Source organism: Cardiocondyla obscurior, linkage group LG08 (assembly GCF_019399895.1).
Source record: "Cardiocondyla obscurior isolate alpha-2009 linkage group LG08, Cobs3.1, whole genome shotgun sequence".
Classification (NCBI taxonomy): Eukaryota; Metazoa; Arthropoda; class Insecta; order Hymenoptera; family Formicidae; genus Cardiocondyla; species Cardiocondyla obscurior.
The window spans coordinates 6,676,715-6,698,793 of record NC_091871.1 but is presented as its reverse complement, the minus strand read 5'-3'; the positions used below and the strand labels follow the sequence as shown (position 1 = coordinate 6,698,793).

The 22,079-nt window shown below is 40.6% G+C and overlaps 2 protein-coding genes across 3 annotated transcripts in view; one reads left to right on the top strand and one right to left on the bottom strand.

Annotated features, from left to right (window-relative positions):
• LOC139105053 (protein abrupt) overlaps nt 1-22,079 on the bottom strand; it is an 85,826-nt gene that overhangs the window by 60,317 nt on the left and 3,430 nt on the right. For both annotated transcript variants that reach the window (XM_070660933.1, XM_070660934.1), the window contains exons 2-4: nt 2,218-2,312; nt 1,973-2,144; nt 1,480-1,712 (exon numbers count right to left, since the gene is read on the bottom strand). The gene's annotated coding sequence lies outside the window, so the exon portion shown is untranslated. The remainder of the gene's footprint in view (nt 1-1,479; nt 1,713-1,972; nt 2,145-2,217; nt 2,313-22,079) is intronic.
• Nucleotides 2,319-22,079, top strand: part of LOC139105066 (uncharacterized) — a 43,221-nt gene continuing 23,460 nt past the window's right edge. The window contains exons 1-4 of the mRNA XM_070660956.1: nt 2,319-5,702; nt 5,923-6,314; nt 6,442-7,172; nt 7,305-7,349. The gene's annotated coding sequence lies outside the window, so the exon portion shown is untranslated. The remainder of the gene's footprint in view (nt 5,703-5,922; nt 6,315-6,441; nt 7,173-7,304; nt 7,350-22,079) is intronic.

Genomic DNA, 22,079 nt, shown 5'->3' with positions numbered 1-22,079 from the left:
ATATTTCTCCAGTCTAGTATCGCACAAATATTTATCTACGCGTCTACGGTATCAAACCACATCGTCAACAGTTACTCGACTCCTTGCTTGGAATATTATTTATTTTGATAAATTGAAACGTCTCGCATTTTTTTTTTTTTTTTTTTTTTTTTTTATCGATTCGAAAAGTCATATCGCGAAATATTCATATATAATTAAATCGATTTTTAAATTACAAACGCAGAGTATTTATATGTAATTAAATTATACATATACTAAATTTATCTGCTTAAATATGTACGTGGATATAAATTTTTAGAAACACGTCGGTATGGAAAGGTATATCCAAGACAGCGATTAAGTAGACCAGTTTACTGTAAGTCACGTATAACATATGACGCTATCGGTAATTCATGTATATAGGTTGATCAAACTTTTATGCAGTTCCCCGGAATCAAAGATTACATTTTTAATGGTTACCGACTGGCCAATTGTCCATGAAAATTTTAATGTGTAATTCGTAACGGACGCATTACGCGGTACATTTTTAATATCGAACTCATTGGAGATGATTAAAATTTTAATTTTAATGTGCCGTCCGTAATGAACAAATTATGGATTATCTTGCCAATGTAAAACTCACTGCTAATGGAATTGTTCAATCGACCTTAGCGTGCCCAATCGTCTGATGTAAAATATTTTTACATTCATTTCGTTAACCTTTCATTAGCAACCTATACACATTGTTTATGCCGAAATCACAAAATAATAAAAAAAAAAAAAAATAATAATAATTTACTTATTTGGTATTATCACGTTTGTCCAATATAATTCGAAATAATTGAAAAATTAATTTAATACATAAAAACATTTCTCACAACTTGCAATTTGTTAAATAAAAAGGTACATAATAGAATTATTATTAAAAATTAGTTTTCCATTACGTTACAAAACTTCATTAATAAAAATATTTAATTTACAATTATGTTTATACAAATATATATTATATAAACAAGATAATTTAAAATTTCATATAAAAAGAGAATATGTTTAATTATACTATATAAAAATGAATTAATAACCCCATATTTAAGGCTTGAAGATTACAATCAATACTTGAATGTAAAAAGCTGCAAGCCGATGCAAGATAAAAATGCGTTTTTAATAATAAAACAATTTAGTTTAATATTTAATCCATTTCATTTCGTATTTTATATAATATGGATATGATATTTCCAGCGATATAATGTTCTGATTTCAGAAAATTTATAAAAAATTTATTACCCCGACGTTGAATAATTAGATCAATTCTTTTCTTGTCGAAATTGATATTTCTACCGAATGCATACTTAAAACATCGTCGAACTGACTTATCGTGTGCAAATATTGTATAGAAGAAGACAACGCGTATTTGCTTTTCGGTGACACACAAAAATGACAATCTTTTTTTTTCTTTGCATTAACGTCATATGAACCGAGATAAATAGTAAAATATAATACCTTTATAGAGATGTCCGGCGTTGAACTTTTAGGTGCTTCCTTAATCGAGATCCCTTAGTATCAAATAGGATATCAGATACTATAGTACGAAATTATAGTATCTGGTAAATAGTTCCCCAAAGTCGAAGTGCTTGGCTACCTTTTTTCTTTTTATTTTGATTATTCGGCCATTTTGGCCAGGTGCTTTTCAAGGAACTATTTGCACTATGCCATCCCGGTTTCTGATTTATAAGCTGTTAACAAAACGTAATATATTATATTATTGTCCATTTAATTATTTGACTTCTAATCCGACAGAAACGACAGGAGCAGAAAATTGTCTTAAACGTTGGAATTAAGTAGCAATTATTCCTGCATTTCTTTTCACAATTGATGCATACGTATCTCTTAAAATATTATTCTCTCGTCACATATGTATATTTAATTTAAATTAATTTTCTTTCTTTGTTATCAAAATTAATAATCGTTACTTTATATTCTTTTAAGTATTTACCCTATGATAGAAATAAATCTTCTTCTTTTTTCTCGCCTCCTTTTAATGTTTAACTCTTCTTTGGAGATGTCAGTGTATATCACTTTTTCGCGCATACCGAAATGTTTGCGCCTTCTGCTCTTCTGCGTCGCGGTCGACGCGTCAGTCCGACATCCAATGCCGGAAAATGAGCCTGCAAAGGTTCCTTTTCTCACTTTTACCCGTAATAAGAAAAAAACACTTAATCTTATCATGCGTCTACTTACCATTCCCCTTTCCGGCTTTTATTCACTTTTCGCTCTTCCCTTCTTTCCCTTTTCGATTATCACTCCCTTCGTTTTGGGCTACTCACTCTTGTTTTCTGTAACACACATATATCTAATTAGTAAAAGACTCGATTCGATCCGATAAAATGATACGAGAAGCACTTAATATTCTCGAATAAATATTGAATTTTGCATCTGCGGATTTGAAGATTTACTATTTGTCGATAGACGACTGATTGACGTGTTAATTACTTAATTATTATTTGTTGTTTTGCTAAATATAATTTTAATTGTAATAATAATCATAATCGAAATGACGATCAAAGGAAAATATGTGCGCTGTGTACCAATTTCGTCGGTCTATTTGCAAAAACACTTTGCAACAGAATCGTCGCGACACCGTTCGGTTTACGACCGATTTATCTGAGGTTTTTAGCCTTTCGAAATACCAAGGCTCTTGATTTTTCGTACTTTTACAAGCCTCCGCGACACTTAACGTACGGCCGGATGCATAGGCATTATATGTTCTCGGTGATATATGGCCGGTAACGGTACCGTAGAAACGACTGTAGGCCGAAAATCGACAAAATAAATGATTCGAAAAATTACCATCAGAAATTTTGCAGGACACGTTTAATTACGTCGTTAAACGCTCAGCGACTCGCGGAATATTAACGTTGCCATAACGCTTATCTTGTTCATTACTAAATCGGTACGTTGTAGTTGAAAAATTTCCGAAACTTTCGTAAGTTCTGACAATTTTCTAAAGTACGAAAATCTGAGCGCGGATCACGTCTCTCGAGGCAATTTTATCGGACGATCCGTGCGGCTTGGATGTTAGCCGCTTGCGTCATACGCGGAAGAGTCAGTATAAAATTATATTTTCATCTACCAACGCCTTTAATTGTAAATCATGCGGTTTTTATGATCGGCAGTAAATGTTTCTCGTCTGCCGTGCCTCGCGAACCGGCGTGAGGCTTCTAACGTTGTCGCGATAGTATAAAATTCAGCGGCCGCCACGCACTTTTACGCGTCGCTTCATTCACAATCCGAAAATACGTAAGTGGGTCGTTCTCGCGATCTCGATCCTCCTTCCTGAAGCGTTTCGCCGCTTCGCCAATTTAATTTTCATCATAAAACAGACTCCGTGACGTCGCGCTTATCGGCTCCACGGTTATCAGAGAAACGTAAAGCTCGCCCGCACAATGTACGATTCGCGTTCGCCGCTTTAATTACGAAAATAGCTCGATCCCGCTGATAGCGGCCGCATCGTTTCGCATTTCCGCGTGTACGGCAATGCTTTGCAAACAAGTGGCCGGAGATATTGCGAAGCAACGTATGACTGCGGTCATAAAAAAAATACCAGCAATACGCACACATTACGTATATGCGATTACGACCGTGCGTATCGAAAATTAAACGCGCATAAGTCGCTTGCTCGCCGCGAAACTATTGTAATATATATTTTTTCGATAAAGATTCAAAAATCGTGAGGAATAACGAATTTTAAATCTCGCACGATTACATTAGCCGTAGATTACAATCGTCGTTTAAGTATTACAGCGCGTGAGATATAATATCGAGCGTACCGAAAGCGTATGCGTAAGCATTCGTGTATTACGAAACTGATATAATAGACGTGATTTCATAAGAGAATTATTAGAAAGCGTTACAGCCTGCGTGAAACGCACCTTGCCTATCTTTTCTTCTCATTATACAATTGAATATGTATTTCGTCCTGCCGTGCTCGCATCTTTCCGCGGCGGGACGGAAAATTTGACGGATTGATTAATTAAAACGGACACGCCAATCACAAACGGTCGCCGATCTCGTGAATATTTATCCTCGCATCGTTGACCGTGCGGTTCGGTCCGGCACAGTCATGCGTAAGAATCGGGGAGAAAACAATAGCTGCCAATTAAATACCCAGGAATTTGATTTCTCGACATCGCTGCCAAGCTCGAGCGCGCTCACCATTTCGACTGAAAATACCAAAATTAAAGCGATATAATTTCGGTAAGGCACATTTGTAATTTTATCACGCGAAAGATAAATTGGAATCGCCTTGTAATTCTTGTACGCTTATTGCCGAAATCATTGCAATTCGTTCTTTTCTAATTAGTTGTCTTAATTTTATTTAAAGCGCACGTTTACTTTGACGTGATTGAAAGTTTTATAAAATTAAGATTTAATCTTTCGAAATAATTAACGTACGTGAACGTAAGATATTTTAATTAAAATTGTTTTATTATTTATAGAAAAAAAAAAAAAAGTAATTTCCTTGATACGAGAATTTATTTGTTTACCGAATGTTGGAGTATCACTTCCGCGTTATTTGCCTCATATATTTTTCACTCATTTACTGATTTGTGAATGTGTGGAGTCGTAGCCGCGAGAACGTAAAACGGAGCGTGCATCGCTCGGCGATGTGCTATGGACATTCCATTGTATCATATGAATGAACCGCACCGTTCGGGAATACATTGCAGCTGATCGATCGGCGGCCAATCTGTTTCCAGGCATCGAATTGCAAACGTAACCCCAGCAGTCTGCCGACTGTTGAAAAATGAGAATCGCGTTTACAAATTACACATTACCTTCAGATAAAGAACAAAAGAAAAAAAATCAATTTACCGTAATAACTCTCAGTCGTAGAACTTACTTTGACAATAGTTGCATAAATAATTAAGTAATTGACGAGTGCCGTAACGCGTCCGGCGGTTGAAAACTTACGATACATTGAAGTGAATGTCCAACGCAATATTCGTCGTAACGTTCGACGTCTAAATTCCTTTAGAACGCGTTAACCGTGAGGGTGAGGTACGTACACTAACAAAGCGGCCGGGCGAGAGGGTGGAGGGGCGAGCGGGGCGAGCGTTGCGTACGTGCGTTCCGTAAGCCTCAGGCAGAGGTCGCGTCATTCGAGCCACGCTAGTCGTAGGAAGCGGAGCGTCGTACGCACGCGGTCGGAGAACACGTCGTATTTGATAAAGGGAACGATCGGCCGCCGACGAACTCAGTTCCGTGATTCGATCATCAGTATGCGGAGAATACTCAGAGTGCTTCTTGCCTCTTCTCTATCGGTAATTTTTATCACACATCGTATTTCTGACCTTAGGCTTGCTCCGCATGGACGACGAATTATCGATGCGAATTAACTTCGATCTCGACTTACTTAGCTTGCTCTTTTTGCTCGGAATATTGTTCCAGGTAGAATTAAATTGAGATAAAGGGCGACTTGAGCCGAAATTAGAACTAACCCTGCGTCGATAGAAATTTGGTTTAAGCCCGTTTCGATGCACCAATTAGGAAAAGGCAGCCATTAACTTTCACTACTACCAACAGCATTCTTACTGAACGCATCGCAGCGCTCCCGCCAAAAACGCAAGTTGGTAGTGTAGAAAGTTAATGGCTATTGTTCGTACGAGAACTTAATCGGAAGAGGTGAGCCGTAATCGACGAATATTTCAACGCATCCACCAGTTGTAAGTCCGTAGTATATTAATATATGTGATATCGAACGAAACAGGGCATACTTGTTTATTTTGACAAATTTCGTAGCGCTCGAAAGAGATACGTATGTAGAAGTCAGGGGACGGATAGCTCGCGCAATCGTTGCGTTGTTACTCTAATATTCATTCGCTCGGCAATCGAGCTTGTTGCGAAGCTTGCAGAATTAATTACATGTATTCTTTTATGTCGCAGTAAAATCCATGTGCCCGATCAAAGCACCCAGACGACGGCAAGCGTGCGGCGTACCGCGACTCCTGCTACCGAACGGCGTCATCATTTTGGCCTTCACCTTGTTGGCAGCTAAGTACATCGAAAGGCATCGAGACAGAGCATCGAAAAGCTTCAAGGCAGAGTATCGGAAAGCATTAACGCAAAGCATCAAAAAGCATCAACGCAGATCATCGTAAAGGCATCGACGTAGAGCATCGAAAAGCATCGAGACAGAGCATCGAAAAGCATCGACGCAGAGCATTGAAAAATATATAATTACGTTTGACGAACGCAAACGCCGGTCACTGCTCTTTGCAATCAACGAACGCTGTGCGCAGATTGTCTAAGAAGTGAATGCTGGACACAATAATTACGTAAGCATTTATTAATTTGTTATTTCTCAGTATATATTAATACAATCTTATTATATGTCGCGTACAACATTATGATAGATTGAATATTCTGAATATTTTATTCATGTAAAATATTGATTTTGTTTAGGTGAAAATCTTGTGCGAGGGAGGACGAGAATACACGTAGGCTCGTGTGATATTATCTACAACGTTCCCGCATTCTTCAGCCGGAAGACGAATAGATAACACACATCTTGCAACAGAGCTACGTACGCACGTGGTCAAAAAAGTAAGTGGCTTAACAGTTACAGCTCTCAGTCACTGTAACGTAGCTCGTACACTCAATGATAAAATATATTTATTATCTGATTTTATATTATAAATAAATCTCTTCCCATGGGTACGACTTTATCTATATAAGGAAAATTCTTTTCTGTTTCAGATACAAATCCGGACAAGTCAACGCACCTTCGTCGCCATAGAAGTGAATACGAACTATAACCAATTCGTCGGCTGTAATTGATCGTATTTGACTATGCAACATTTAAAAACTGTAGTGCCGTAACATATCGCGCGAAGATTTTAAGTGAGAAATTTTGTTAATTAGCCTTTGTAACTTTAAATTCACTATAACTGGTTTGTCAGCTGTAATTGAACGTATTTGACTATACAACATTTAGAAACAGTAGTGCTGTAACATATCGCGCGAAGATTTTATGTGAGAAATTTTGTTAATTAGCTTTTGTAACTTTAAATTCACGGTCGCGGCTTACGCGAGTGTTCTGTGCGCGGGAGGGAGATACGACCTAACGTTCCCGACGATCTGAGAGGAGGAGGAGGCCTCGGAAAGGCATCCTGCTTCAGCGGAGCAACGACTGGGTAAATATCATATTTTATTTTCATAAATTTAACTTTTTTTTTTAATTGCTTATCAAAAAATAACTTTTTTTTTTTACTGTCAATATTATTTCAAACATGTCTCTAATATAAATTTTATTTTGCATGTTACAGATTATCGTAGCTGCACGTACAACTCCGCTGCTGCGCATCGTATCGGTGAGTCACATACTTTTTTTTTCATAATACTAGCATTTTAGAGAACAATATATTGTGTGCAAAAAATAATAGTAAACAAAATTAACAAAATTTAAAAAAAATAAAAAAGAAATTAAAATTAATCCAATAATAAAATAATAGAAAATTAATCCGATATTTACTCTCGCGGGACCGAAGTCGTGGCAATTTAGCAAACAATTCTCTACGTCTTTTTAAAATAAGATCGTATCGTAACGCGTACATGTTATCACGTATATCGGGCAATGTAAATGGAATAAACGCGTAACATCGACCGCTTAATTAATAATGCAGCATAGAACCAATGAAATTTATCACCTTAACCGGAAAGCCGGGAGACCTCGAGTACCCAATGCGTCCGTTTTTTCCATCTGACCGACGGCGCTTTGCATATCGTTGTGTACGACGTGCGTACACAAAGAAATATTCCACAAGCGCAAAAAAAGCCGCGCGATCTGCATATGTCGTTAGGAATGATCGATGAACCCACCGACGAAGCCCGGGTTAGCCGTCATTAACGCAGCCCGCTTTTTGTTCACGCGTACGAGTAAGCTCGCAATGACAATGCCGCGATTCTCCTTGCGTGAATTTTTGCGCGATTTACCCGAACGTACAAAATCGGCCGATAGGATCCCGTAAGAAATAACAAAATCGACGAACAAAGAGCCGCGGAAGCGTCGCTCGCAATTTATTCCCTCATACATTATTTATCGCCCTTAACGATCATCGTCGTTTCTCATACGCTTTTCAAATATAATCTGTTTTCGCGATTCGACTCTGATAGCGGCGGCAGAAAAAAAAAAAACAAATAAACGAATATATTGGGCGAATTAATTTGTCTTCGGATCTCACGATCTTCTCGTTTTATCGCGCGCAAGACGGATTTCATTGATTTCTTTAGATTTAATTTGCACGTACGCGTTGAGGAAAAGCCTTTGAAGCGATCGTAGTCTATCTTCGCATAGATAATCCCCGCGCAATAACGCGCGATTGTTTCGCAATTCCGATTGAAATCGCGAAACGTGAGGATGAGCTCGTCAGCGACGGCCAAATCGGCGGCGCAAATAAACCAGGTTAAATCCGTGTAACTTGCAGGCAGCTGGCGCACGAACGCGTTACATGTTGAATTTTACATGACGCAATAGTTATCCGTTTCATTAACGCATCGGAAGCGATTATGTCAGAGGCGCGCCGGCCGAGCTAATAATTGAATGGCGATCGCTCAGATAACATAATAATAAGTCAACTATCATCGCGCCGGCGTCATCCGCCGCTAATAATGATAACAACGCCGTCATTACCATCGCGGAGCGATACTGGCGGTCGGATGACTTTCACCTCCCGGCGAATGCGCGCATCGGCGCACCGGAACGAGTGTGACCGCGCGTCTGTGATGACCGGAGGCACATAAGTGTGCAGTAATTTCGGGCAGATAATGGCGTCCCGGTTAATTGGAGTCTTTCGGATGCGCGCTGATTGAATATCGACGACGAGATAATTATCCTGAGAAATTTCACCGCGCGGAACCGACTCCGGGAAATATATCGGAAACGGCTGGGGAAACTTTTAAATAATAAATATCGGATGAAAGTTAGCGACGTTGCTTGATCTAGGAATAAAAATAGGTAACGAATATTGCGTTTTGTGAGTTACGAAAAAAAAGACGTGTATTTAGCAGCTTTGAACTTTGCATAAATTGGTATCGATTATATTAATTTCGAACAGCTGTAGAAAAAGAAGTAGTCGACATTGCGATTACTTTGTTTTGTAATCGTAATCGTTAATTGTTTTTTTTTCTATTTTTTTTTAGTTACAAGTTATATAAAGTAATCGCTTTCAATCATACAGTTTTAATCTTGAATATATATTTTTGTTTCTATATATTTTTGTTTCGCATATATGCGAAAATTATTATTAGTCGATTTTTGGATATTAAAAGGAAAGTCTTATTTTAGTCATGCGTCGAGGTTTAATTTTCTTTTTTAATTTCCGGGGTAGATATCTAATTATTTTATTGCTGCACGTATGATATCAAATGATTGCTCAATGATGGAAATACTAAATCTTAAGCAACATGTGATTAGAACTGTGTAAGACGTTTATGAATAATAAATTAAAAATAAGAGAGCGACAGTCAGCTTGTCACGAACGAAGTTCGATAAAATCTCTCGGCTGTTTGTCTTATTTGTTTGATCTTCGTCATCTGGAAGACTTCTCACGCGTCTCATTTCTTTATGTAGCAATAAAACAAAGTATTCCGGCGGTCGTAGCTCGCTATCCAACGACGAACGTTAATATTCGATATTTATTTCTCTCGGGACTAGACTTTTTCCGGATTCGCGTCGGATTTACGTCTGGAGGAAAAAGAGGAAAAAAAAAAAAGAAAAAACTGCGAAGTCTAAAAACGTCGTAACGAGCTTGATATTTAAAGTTGTTAATTTAAAAGTAAATTAATTTGAATTGTCGCCGTCTCGCGAGATCGAGACTCGAGGGCTTGAGTAAAATTGAGAGTGCGAGTATTAACACAAATTAAAATAACGATTCCGCCGGTTCGGTGATTTTATCGCCGGCCGTGCGCCGGTAGTTTTTGTTGGCGAGCCCAAGTTCACACACTGTACGATAAGCCCGGGATCGTTAAGACGCCCCGTATGCGTAAGGGCGCATATATAGGAGCGGTATTAATTTATTTTATGCGCGCTCGCGTGCACCGGTTCACGCACACGCGGCGCATTTCCTGATCGCCGCGGCGTAAACGCCAGGTTGACGACCCTTTAATAACTCGGTGCGTTTCTCGCTCCACGAATCGGACGTGGATCTCGTATCGGCCAATTAGGAGACGTTTAGTAATGAAGATGCCCGATGATATCCCGATAGATCGACCGATAACGTGGAGTCATGCGGCAGGATACGGCGGAAGAAATTTGTTGCGCGATACACGCGTCTAATATCACTTCCGGGCGGGAAATAAAATGAACGATTGGCTCGAGAGATTCTCGCGCGGGGTTAGGTACCCGAAACGCAAATGGGAATTAATTAAACGACAGTCGGTGCCTCTCGTCAGCGCGCAGTCTTTATTATGCAAATGAAACAAATGTCTTTAGGTATGCGATTACGTACGTTGTGTTTTAAACGCGAGCGAGAAGATTTTCATTATATAAAAAGTATTTAAAAGAAAAAATTTTTCCATTACGTCGCGCGCGACTTTGCGGACTTATCTTCACGGGCTCTTTACGCTCGGCTATTCGCTAAGTGCAGCGCAACGGCGTATAAACTGCATCTCGAGCGCGGGCAAGGTAAATGCAGGGATGTCTTAAATATTCCACGTGCACGACGGACCTTGACGTGACGAACATTATCAAATACGGCATCACACTTGAAATGTTAACTCTAGGCTGCTACTCGACACGTTTGCTGGTGATATACCGGTCGAAAGGCGCACGGTTAATAATCAGTTTTATAAAATCTGTTTCGCTGTTTGCACATTAAGCTCTTAGGCACGTGAAATCGTAGGAACACGTACACTAGAAAAGCGAATTAATAATAATGCAATGATAGTAATAATAATAATAATTCGGTGAGAAGAAATAGCTGTACAGATTTGCGTGCAGAACTAGGCAGATTGAGATAAAAGTAATGATAAATTGTGGAAAAAGTTTAATTTTAAAATAGCATAAAGATACAAAGGAAAGAAAGTATCGCTCAGTCGCCTGAGAAATCGCCTTACACTTCGGCTTTTCGTCTCGGATTTGCGTATTCCGTGCGTACCGGAGGCTTAGACGCCAACGTAACAGAGAAACGTTATGATGTAGCGCACTTGGATGTAAATAACGCGAGACCGCTCTTATCGCGCCGGCTCGTTTTGTGCAATGTGGGACGCGTTATCAGCCAGTCTGCTGCAGAATGCTGCACTTTTATCTGAAAACGGAGAGATTTGCGAAAAAGCGAAATCCGACGAGGGTGAGGAGGGGGCGAAAGGAGGGGTGTGGGGGAGAGAGGCGCGAAACGGTGACGGATCGGAATTAAGATCGATTACGCGACGCGCTGGCGTTATTGCAATTGCGTCGGGGACGAGCGATTTATCAGCGGATACGTGTTTACACGATGCCGGCGCGACACGCGCATTTCATATTTACTACGCGTGTCGCCGTATTTACCACGTATTTACATCGCAGTCTGGCGGATAGCTGCGCGCTTTAATTCACCGCCGCTCGCCGTAATCCACGCTCGATATTCGTTATTTTCGCTGCTTCATTGGCGGATATCGTCGCCGCTTATCTCGCGAAAAAAAAAAAAAAACGCTTGGGCCGCTTTCGCGATCTACGATCGCACCGAATCGCGCCGCAGGTGATTTGCGAAATAATAACGCGCCGTGAAAACAGACCGCCTGCATTTTAATCTATTCGCGTTTCTACGCTGGCATGGAATGTGATACGAGAAGACTCTCGGTAATTAAAGTATAGACGGAAGGATAAAGTTTCAAAGAGAGATAATTTTTCTTTTTTTTTTTTTTGTTTTAGTTGTCGAGTTCGATTTATTAGGTTTACTTTGGTGACCTCGAGATGAGGAGATTGGTCAATTTTCGCGGTTAAGTAATCAAGTAACTTTACGAAAGCGAGAAAAGAAACGCCGCCTCGATGTTAAATTATACGTAGATACATTTATTAAATATATCGTATATGCATTAAAAAAGTGGCCCGCGCGAAATACATTTACAATTATTAATTATTTATAAACATAACTATTAATTCCAAGTTTAAATGCTTGTCGAAATTTATTAACCAGCAATTTAAACTCTTATAATAAAGAAATAGAACCGCGGCTTTTATGTCGATTTCGAGAAACGTTCAAATGAAAATATGGTACTCGCGTTTCCCTTACTCGCGCCGAGATCGCCGCGAAGTGGAGCACAGTTTCTGGAATTCCAGCCGAATGTCCATTTATGCACGCACATGCATTCGCGCGGCATTATTCGCGAGCGTAACCGGGCTGCTGATCTACCCGGAATAGATCGCAGACGAGTGGAGATTGGGAACGTATCACGGCAGGTATGCCGCGAATTCGAGGTGTGGCTCCGGTCGCCTGTCCTCTCTCGTCTCTCACGAGGGAAATCTACTCCTCCTCGTTAGCTTTCGTCGGCTGCCCACTCGAGGAGAGTAGTACCGCGGGGTAATTAGAATCGCATGTAGATCCATCAATGGCGCACACCGCTGTCTCCATTCCAAACATTCTCGTCGCTCTCTCCTCTAACCGATCGAGCTACTTTGAACGAGTTTTTTTAACGAATGAGAATTTTTACACGCAATACTCAGGACTTTTGATCGTGACGGGTTCTTCTCGTTTGAGAAAAAAAAAAATAAAAGAAGAAAAAGAATTAAAAACGTAGGTACACCTTCCAAAAAACATCTATCTAATATTAAATTTGATATATTTTAAAGATAAAAGAAACTAAGATTTAAACCGTTACAAGCTGAGCAAATTATGTTTTTTTCTATTTTTCAATTGTAAACAATTAATCATCGTGCGTATAATAATAATTATTCCCCGCGATATCGGTGGAAAATGTGCGAGGCGCGATTAAGTGCATTATTCCGCGATTCGATCTGCACTACATAACTTATTAAGAAAAAAGAAACTGAAAAAAAAAACCGCGCGTGACAGGTTATCTATACGATGAGAAAACGAGCGGAAGCCAATGCGAAGTAGTAATTGCATAATAAAGGAAATCAGAATTACCTCATTCCGAGGACGGCGCGTGTACGATATGCACATCGTCATTTGCATTCACTTAAGCACCGATGCTTTTTACGCGTGGCCTTTGAGCGTCACTATCAACGACGAGTACAAAGTCGTTTATTGCACATCGAGTAGTACTGGATATTAATTGGCGTGATTCGACGCGTCGACAATTTTTCCGCGGTGCTAAAATGTTCCCGCGCGTTACATAAACCGCGCCGGCCGGTGCCGTTGCACGGATCCTCGACGGAGCAGGTGCGAAATAAAGAACCGCGGCACAATAGCCGAAAAACGCGTATGGCAAGCGAGAGAGGAGGACACGTGAGGAGGGGAGGGGGGGGAGACACGAGGGGCTGCTAGGAGAACTCGTAGAACTCTCACGATCATGAAACCAAATGCGCACTTCGCATAACATAACGGCGATGAATCATCAACTTTATACAGTTGATATTCCGCTTAGTTTTTCTTTGTTATCAGCTTAAATTTATATTAATTATCAGCTGAAAGATTAACATATATACTTAAGCATTTTTAGCAAGCATATTAAATGATAAAATTAATTTCTAGAAATAATTGTAATAAAATTAAGCCGTTTTTATAATTTACAATTTTTTTTTTTCTTTTTCTTTTTTTTTTTTTTGTTTAAATGAATTTCTTATAAGGTTGCTTAAATCGTATTCTTTATTATTAATGACAGCATCGTTGTCGTTATTAGTAATTACGTCACTTCAATGATATCTGTTGATTTTACGCGATAGAGTAAAGAGATTCGTGCGCCTCGCGGTGATGTGGAATTTATCGGTTTCGCGGTGAATCGAAAGTGAAAACGTATTTTCATATAGTGGGTGCGCAGCGAGTGCACAGAGACGCACATGTCCACGTCCGGGAAATCCTATAACAAGGCTCGTATTACGGACGCCCTTTCATGTACTGCACTCGTCGATAAGTATGAGTATGCATGTGCGCACACACGAGCGAGCAGCTAGTATACGAAAGATACAAACGAAAAATGTGAAACGTCGAGAGAGGAAAAGCAGGACGTACTCGTGTTACAAGGGAGACCTACAGGGTTCTTCACGAAAAATTGTCGGCGTCTTGTGACAACGGAAACTGTTCTCGATGCAATTACAAAATCCGATTAAATTTCGCTGATTAATCACCGGCTTTAAAACTGTAGGAAAAATTAATTTATTAACTAACACGACCAGTTACTTCTGCAAATTTTATTTCAAACAAACGTTAAACGTTTAAATTTGTTCCGTGATGTCTTTGTTGTTTACTCGCACGTTACGTAAGTAAAAAAAATTTATCACGCGAACGTGAATACAATATTATTAATAATAAAATATTAATCAAAATTAATAAAAGTATTTTAGCATGACGCCAAAATTGTAGGATTCGTAAAAAAAAGAAAAATAAAAAATTTAGAGACGCTACGAAATTGCACAAGAAGTAACACTGACTCTTGACATTTGATTACTTTAATGATTATTAAATTTAATTATGTATGCAAACGGTTACATATTTGTCAGAAGTTACCGTAAATTAATAATTGTCCTGCAACTCTTTTCTAAAACATAGTAAACGACATAGCGCTGCTTTATATTATTTTTTTTTTTTCACATATCTATTTCAGTATATAAAATGCACAAGCACGCGTTTTTCAACAACTTGCCTTGCACGTAATTCGAATACATTCCTGCGGATACAATTGCACGCCGTACCGTCGTCGGTCACTTTTGAAATATATTGTAATGGTTTCGGAGCGCAGTAACGAAGGCATACATTGCCGTAGGGTAAGCATTTGGTTTATGCCGAAAATAAACATCCTGGCAGCCACTTCTTTTCACGACCCCTCCGACAAGGAAATTCATCTTGCTTGGGGTAAATTCTCAGAACGTTAGAATTTGCACTAACCGTGCCGCGCGCGCAAAAAAAAAAAAAAAAAGGCGACAATCCTTTCCCATAGAATTATTTGTCAGTAGATTATTCTTTTATTAAAATTTTGCTTCACAAAGTAGACAAAGCTTCGACGAGCTCAGGCAGCTTGTTTAATTTAATTTTGAAACAAAATTCCAAAAAGAATATGTCGCAGCACCCTCGATAAGTAATACCAAGCGCAAAATAAAAAGCTCGCGGGACGGTGCCGTGTTAAAAGTTATTAACCATAAATGTAAAGAAGTGCAACTTTATCGCGTAACAGCATTACGGCATAAATGCTAAGTCAGCAAACGCATCCGGCACCGAGAATGGCGGCATTGTGTTCGCCATTACGTTGCCCCGGCTTAAAAGCGTATAAAAGTATGCTCGCGTATACCTGGGACCTATGAGGCAAATCTTGGGACCATTAATAATATTGCCGGCGCAATTATCGAGCCAGCTGCCGCATTTCCTTAGGGTTCCTTTTAGTCCGAAGCAGGTACCAAGTTATAGAACCTATTGCTCAACGAGTGCATGTGTGTACTACATGTATACCAGACACTACGTACTCCACGCCTCTGGAACTCGCAGCCTGAAAGATATATATCTTCTTGTCTCATTGCGGTTGCCCGCCCTAATGTTCGAGAAATCCGTGCCAGTTAGAAGATGGGAGGCGGACTGGCAAAACTAACGCCGTCTAGAGATTTACAAGAACAAAAGACCGAATGTCTTTTATTTTAGGAAAGTTACACGCGACGACTGACGTCGGCGTCGTAGGCGTTTTAACGTAATTTTCCCTCGGCTTTGAAATTTTTGATTTCCGACTTAAGAAAGAAAAAAGATCATAAAATGTCTGTTATTTAACGTTAATTGTATGATAGTTATTTAGGAAAGTTGATTATTGAATATTATATTTTTAATAAATTCTGAAATTTATATTAAAAAATTTATATCGGTTGAAGTAATCGGATTTTTAAAGAAAACATTGATATTAAGGTAAAAGTAGTTTTTGACGGACGATTAAAATAGCTGGCTACGATTATTCGACTTCGCGTCTTAGACGTAACGAAGTACGCTAGGCAGGTAAAGTCGAAAGTATCTGAACCCTTACCTGAGAGTCCTGAGACTCAGGTAAGAATTCATTTTCGAGTAGTTAGTTTAGACAACAGTGGGTCGGTATGGAGAAGGTACATCCTATAAAACGGATGTCCAATGAGAAAAAAACGTAAATTCGAAAGGACCTGCCCAACAAGAAAAAACAATCCAATAAGAAATAAGAGGAAGACATTCCACATAGATTTGCAGGCGCACGAAACACGAAATAAGTACTAACGAAAACATTAAAGCGATAGTGGCGGAATTAATCCAGCTGATAAAAGAAACGGCAGGTGCAACATAACGTTTACTCGAATTTTTGATAATTCAATCCGCATCTCGATCGTAAATAATCATTACAACGCAGGAAAAAAAAAATAATCGAGCGTACACTTAGACACTCTATATTTTATATTAATATTCGCGGAACAATCGCCGCGTTAGGAAAATATGAAAATTAATATAAATCGATTCTAATTATGAAATTCCAGCAATAGTTCGGACGTCGCAATCCCAATATGGGTCTATCGATTTATCCCGCGACTAGTATAAACAATATTGGCATTCGCTAATTCAATGATTGAAATTAAATCATTCAAATAATGCCCCGCCGTTGCAAATCACGCAACGCTATCGCCGTCCCTTCCACCACTTACGGCAGATTATAGTTCGATATCCGGCAGTCCCTCAACAACGGCTCGGCATATATCATCGGCAAAGTTTGCCCACCGACAATTGCCCTCCTCTTCCATCTATTCCCTCCCCCGCCCCCTCTTATCACCCTTCGCCCTCCCTCGCCCCCCTCGGTTCCCGACATCGGGCCGTGACGAATGTATGTACATCATCTCGCGGCCGCAATCTCGTGCCCGTCGATTCATTAATTAATCGCTGGGCACACACTCATACGCGCACAGAGACCGCGTGTTCGCGCACGGTGGCAATTACCGGCGCATTGTCGCGCATAAATCATTAGCAAACGCGTCGCTTCCATAATTCGGTTAATTTGCAGTGTTTTTGCCGACGCTAGGTGTCATGTAACGCGCCGCGACGTTCCGCCGCTCGCTCGCTCGCGCGCGCGCGCGCCTCCTCTTATCTTAATTATCTTGTTTAGACCGGCCCGTAATTTGCGTTACAACGACGCGATTGATTGGCGCCCGTGCAACCATTTCGGCGAGACGAGCCTCGCCGCGTTAACCGGACGAATTAAATCGGCTGGTTAAATAATTTGCCGCGGGACAAATAATTGTCACGAGCGACGTTAAATTGGGCGGGATCGACGGCGATTTTATCGATGCCTTTTGTCCGCCGCGATAACGCCTCGCGGGATTTCAAACGGCGAATTATTATTAGAATTACGAAATGTATCGGTGGACGCCTTATCTAAATTGATATACTGCGACTCGTCACTTTTATCGTTTCAACGCGCGAAATAATAATATTTAATTAGCGAGCTGAAAGATTATCACCGGGGATAATTAATAATTATATAAAACGAGTAATCAGCCGCGGACGCGCGGCGTTTATGTTAATTTAATATTTAATTTTAGAAAAAAATAAATTTCGCGATCGCGGACACGGCCGGTGCCGATGATGATATGCGAACCGCGATATAATAAATTTTGCGATTATCTTTCGCCGTTGTTAAATAAATTTCAAACAAGGAAGTTGCTAAATTACATTTGCGGCTTAATTGAATCGCGCAAATGATAAAATCGATATCTTATCGGGGACGATACGAGCCCGTAGGGTTTGGAGTAACTAAATTCATCGCTTCCGTCATGTGGTGTCCAAAAGAATCGCATTTGAACAATTGAATTACTCGGCTAATGCTATCTGTACTTAACGGAAATTTAATTTAAGTAATTGAAAACTTTATTATTGAAATATCAAGCGACGTTTCGACATTATTAGCGAGCTCTCGTCCCAGTTCGAACCGCATTTTTAATCAAAAATTCAAACGGCTGCGCGCGCCGAACTTGCGACTTAAAAATTCTCGAACGCAGCCGCGTCAGAGATCTGAAGTAAAAAAAAAAAAGTCATTTATGTTTACGAATGTTTCGCTCTCCGTTTTCTCACCGCGTTCTCGACAATAATAGGATTAAATTCCGTACGTGCGTTGATAATCTCGAGATAACGCGGCGAATACATGCGTTCTAAGTCGCCGTCCGTCGCTCTCGTTTCTTATTGACGTACTCCGGCGAACGTAGCGATTGGATTACAAATTGGCTGAGTTAACCCTCGTCAATGTAGGCGTCTTTGAAGCCTCACTTTTAAATTTACATGAATGCCACGACGCAACCGCGAAATTGCGCGCGGTATTGTTCGCAGCGCGTGAATTCGGTCCTGATAACGTATTAACGTGCAGCGGAAAATATTATCTCTGCTAAGCGTGTAGCTATTGCCGTCATTGGAATGTGGTAACTTTGCGGATCACACTTTTCGTTTGAAATATAAACGTTTCGCTGAAACACTAAACTAAAAAAAAAAAAAAAAAAAAAAAAAAAACTTTCTAGAGGCATGCAAACGTTGCACTAGTCAAGCGTTTATCGCGATTCATATTAAACGTAATACAATTTACGACATAAGTCAAAATAAAATATTAACGAATAAAACTAAAATTATTATCGCGTAATTAATATTTTTAAAAGCGCAGTTCAATCATTCAGCAAACGCGATTTATTATTAATCTATACCGCTAATGTGATTTAACAATAAATTATATTAATAATGTAACGGCCCAATTTCGTCGTCGTTAATTGCGTCAATATTCTTCGACTTTTACGTGGATAAATCTTTAAACATTTGTTTGTCGAGCGAACGGTGCTATCGCATTTATCCATCTTTCCAAAATTGCTTCTGTATTTCGCCGCCATTATACACCCGGAATACACGCTCGTGCGAGCGTAATCTCAAAGAACGATTATTCCGACTCCCATAACGAACGCTCGGTCGTGACTATCAGCTTATCGCGACGCGTGTGAGTCAGTCATTAATAAAAGGGTGGCCATGCACACCGTGAAAAGCTCGGAGCCGAGGGTTCGTATCGATCAAATAACCATCGGCCGCCATGTGCGAAGACGCGGAACGGAGGGGTCTCGCTCTTTAACTAGCATCGCCGTGGAGATATTCGCTAATTCTCTCTCGTACGTAATAATAAGCCCACGAGAAAAAAAAAAAAAAAAAAAAAGAAAGAAAGAAAAAAAAACGTGAAATAAAATGCTCGCCAATGAAACCGTAATTTGTTTAATTAAACAAAGACTCGTCCGGGATTCGCGAGATAAACGTCGCGAGGTATCGCGCAATAGCCACGAATTTATTAATATTCAACAGCGTGTCCTCGGTAGGGCCGTCAAAACTGAACAGCCCGGAATCGAAGCGAGAAAGTCGCGCCGACTGTCAGAGCCGCGAGAGCTCCTGTGCTCTCCGAAATAATACGCCGGGCGTTGTAACGCCGTAATCGCCCGCGCCATGGGGATATCCTCTTTAACCGTGTAACGTAAACACACCTGGTGTGATCAACAAACCCGCGTGGTATTAATAAAGAAGAAAAATAACGGAGGCGCTCGCAAGGGCGGGGACAGCGGGACGGATAACGCGGGCCTCGACGCGATAATAGACGCGTTAGGAAAAGTGTTTATCTTTTTTAGCAACGGGCACGAACGCGGGGACTACAAACGCCGCGAAGCGAACCCGGGTCGATCCGTTTGACCCTTCCCCCCGGCGCATACATTACCGGATAATGCACGTGCGTACATTAATTACGCGTCCGACGGAGCCCGCGAGCTCTCTCTCCCTCTTTCCTCCTTTCTCGCGTCCAGGAAGCCGCGTATCGAATTTATCAAAAACACGACGGGAAGCCTGTGGGATGATAGAGGGCGAGGAGAAAGTGAACGCGGCCAACGAGAGGCCCTCGCCGCTGTCCGTCGAGTGATGCTGCGTTATTACGTTTAGAAATCACGCTACTCCCACGGATTTTAATTCCGGGCAGATTAATCGACGGCGATTGCCGTGCCTCGAGAGCGAAAGAGACGGAGGAGAGGAGAGGGGGGGAAGGGGAGAGGAGGGGCAGAGCAACGGGAGGACGAAAGAGGGCAGGGAGGAGTATTTATCCGAAAGGTGTCACATTTATAAATCCGCATAACTCGCGCGACCGGTTTCCGTGCATTATCGTTTCCCCGCATTGTTGATCAGCAATTCGGTGCGCGACGCGTGAAACGACTACCATCGGCGTAACCTAGAAGAATGTAAGGCTTTAACCCTCGCAATTGACCCAGCAGCACGTGTAAAGAGTGTCGTAACTGTTACGCAAATGGTTGAAAATAGCAACATTGTCATTACAATTCGCATCGAATTATCGGAATTGAATAGCGCATCGAGGGGGGGGGGAAGGCGCAATTGGAAATTATTAAATGTACCGCGCGTGAAAATTCTTTTCGGCGGTCGTCGGGCGCGAACGATAATGGGAGGGATTATCATATTTCGCGGGCGGTGCGCGAACCGGAGTAACGCAGCATCGAATAACGGCCCGGCTTTCGACGAGGTGCGCGTAATAAGCGCGGAATACCGTAACGCGAAGTTGTACGAGAAAAAATAACCTGGTTCTAGAAAACCTTGTTTTGTTTGCGCACGCAATTTGCGTATGGAGCAGCGTATGGTCTATTATTATTATCGTGAGTAATAATAGCGATACAGCTGAACCGCAGCTGTTCGCCGGCGGCGCGCGGAAACGCGCATTCTGAAATACGTAAATGTCGCGATGCAATTCTCACGCGCTTCGGCGCGGAAATTGTATTCGCCGAGCTTGCCGTAAAAAGCTGCTTAACGTATCAATTAAAATGCCACGTGTGCCCGGGGATTACGCGCGGAACAGTCATCCATAAACATTCGAAGTTTCCGAAAGCCAAATCGATCATCGGTACCCGTTATAATAAATTCGTGATTGATAACAACTGTCATTTTGATGCGGAATTCTAGTATATTTTGACTGACACGCCGACACAGAAAGGCGAGTAATTAATTACGCGGAATGACAGTAGATGAATGAGACCGGGGATTGAATAAGATTTTAAATAAAACTTCGCGCGGCCCCCCGCGTCCCTTTTCGTTAATTCTTCCGCGATTGTCTAGGAAAAGTGCAGTTGTATTAAAATATTAAATTATTATGCTTCCTTCTGACGCCGATCTCTCTCGAGTACAACATTCTTGCTTCATGCAAAATAAATTTACATGTTGCCGCTTTGTAAGTTCCTTTGCATCGATCAGATGGAGATTCGCGGACAAATTTATTAATTATACGATTTATCATTACTTTTATTCGATGATTATAATTATTAAAAGTTAATGGTTATCTTTATCGAGACCTCCGTTCGAAGAATTGATTTTATCTTCTCAAATAATAATAAACGTAATAAAAGTCGAGATACTGGAAAGCGTATGTATGCGATGCATCACGAGATAATGCACGAATAAGACTCCGCTGGGCTACAGGCTTAGGTTTCCACACGAGCGTGGCTCGCATGCGTGTGCGTGCGAGGACGGCGTATACGCGATCGTAGTGTTCGTGCTGCACAGACCGATTTATTGATCACACGCGTCGCACGCAATACGACGAATATGCGTGCCTACTACATCGCGACTGTGTACGACATCTGAGAAGTTCTGTTCCACGATTTTATTATACACTGTAGTTATCTCGCATAAATGCGGGAGCAAAGAAATCCGCGTCGCTAATTGCGCCGGGGCAAAAACCGTCGGTACCATTACGAAACAAAGGAACAATTAACAAACGTGGATACGCATTACCGGCGAACTTTTATTAAAAGTCTTTCAACTTAGAAAAATATATATAAATTAGGGCTAATTAATTCCAGATGGAAAATACTTCGAGATTAATATTTGTCGCGGTGTTTAATATTTTAAGGAATAAACAACATGGAAAATTTTGAAATAAACGCAGTGAATATA